The sequence below is a fragment of the Rattus rattus genome, chromosome 15 (assembly GCF_011064425.1).
Source record: "Rattus rattus isolate New Zealand chromosome 15, Rrattus_CSIRO_v1, whole genome shotgun sequence".
Classification (NCBI taxonomy): Eukaryota; Metazoa; Chordata; class Mammalia; order Rodentia; family Muridae; genus Rattus; species Rattus rattus.
In genome coordinates, this window is record NC_046168.1 from 22,304,630 (window position 1) to 22,306,414 (window position 1,785).

A 1,785-nucleotide genomic window follows, 5' to 3' on the forward strand; every position below is an offset into this window, starting at 1 on the left:
CACTGTGTGTATTTTGGTGTTTTGTTTTTGTGGTACTGGGTATTGAACCTAAGACCTTACACATGCTGGTCAAGCATTCTAGGGCAAAGCTACATCCCTCGTCTGCTTCCTTTTTAACAGATCTAAATTGCCTAGGCTGCCCTCGAACTCAAGTAGCTGGGACTGATTATAGACATGAGTCACCATACACAGTTTTTGTTGTTTTGAGACAGGGTTTCACCATGTAGCCCTGCTGGCCTGGATTTTGCTTACGTAGTCCAGGCTGGTCTTGAACTTTCGATCCTTCTGTCTCTGCTCCGCAAAGAGCTGTGATTATAGCTATCCATGCACTACATACTGTTCCTGGCTAAGTAGGTTAGGAGAGGCCCCTCCCTGATTCCTTGCGGTGCTAGGGAATGAACCCAGGACATGTACATACTTCCAGTTTACCTTTTCAGGTGTAGTAGATCCCCTTGCTAACAGTCAACTGTCACGGGAAATACTAAAAACAAAAAGATGCACCACACTGGCACTTGCTACTCTCTGACTCCAGCGGTGGTTTCACTGCCACCATAGCTAGCCCCATGCAGTGACCGCCCATCTTGCGTTAGCTGTCACAAATCCCTGTAACCCAGTAAAATCAAAACATTAGAGACTTGTAATTTATCAGTCAGATTTGCATCAGTAAACTCTTACCCCATAAAATGCCCAAAACAAAGAACTTGGAGTCAACTGATACTGATATAAGCTGCCCACTTAGATTGGACTAATCGTCCTGTAATAATCCATCCCTTATATGATATTCATAGCTACCTGTGCTTGTTTAAAGCCACGCGGATCTGCGTCGTCCTTCTCTTCCTCCTTCTTCCCTCCTTCCCTCCGTAATCTCTGTCCTGTCTCTAAAATTCTGAGCCCCCCTTTCTTTTTCACTGCCCAGTCACTGACTCTGGCCTTACCTTGTGCCTGCCCTCACCAGCATACAGACAACAGCCCACAGTCAACAGTAACACCAGGGTGCTCAGAATGTCATGTTTTCTATGCCGTGCTGTTACGGATATTTTCAATGTTAGCGATGAGAGCTATCTTCTACGGGGTAGAATATTGAATATCTTTAGTCTCTGTGTAGATTCCAAGCCAATGGTACTGTCTTCCCAGTTAGTACAACCAAGCATCTCTCTAGACAGTGACAACATCTGCTGGGATATAGATTCTTTAGTTGAGAACTACTAAACTAAACGAAGATTACTTCTGTGATAAATGCGGGTGCAGTCCTTAGTGCCAAGTGAAACAGATGTGGTTACACTTCCCTGGAATCTCAGCACTGAGGAGGTACAAGCCGAGGACCAGATGTTCAAGGTTGTCCTTGGCTATATATTGATTTTGAAAGAGCGTACCCCAAAACGGGGAACTGCATCTCTCCCTCCGATCGCGGGGTGGGGTGCCCCCAGGAATCACGAGTAGCCATTCTTGATGTAAAAGCATGAGGTAGCTTTATTAACGAGATCCGGGTCTTAGCGGGATCCCGGTCACACGTATCTCACACAGGAGACAGAGGAATGACCTTGAGCCTCCAAACTCGGGGTTTATATAGGGAGGTTAGGGGTTTGGGGATTTACACACCATTGGCTAATTTCTGGTGTGGCTATAGGTGATTGGCTCATTTAAACATGGCAGTGAGATTTCAGCACAGCAGGAGAGTACGTATTGACTGGAGCGTGCAGGATTTTAGGAGCTAGGGGCGTATCAGGGTTTGAAGGACATCTGTTTAAGGTGTGACTCTGAGTAAGCTGGGGGAGGTGCCTTTCT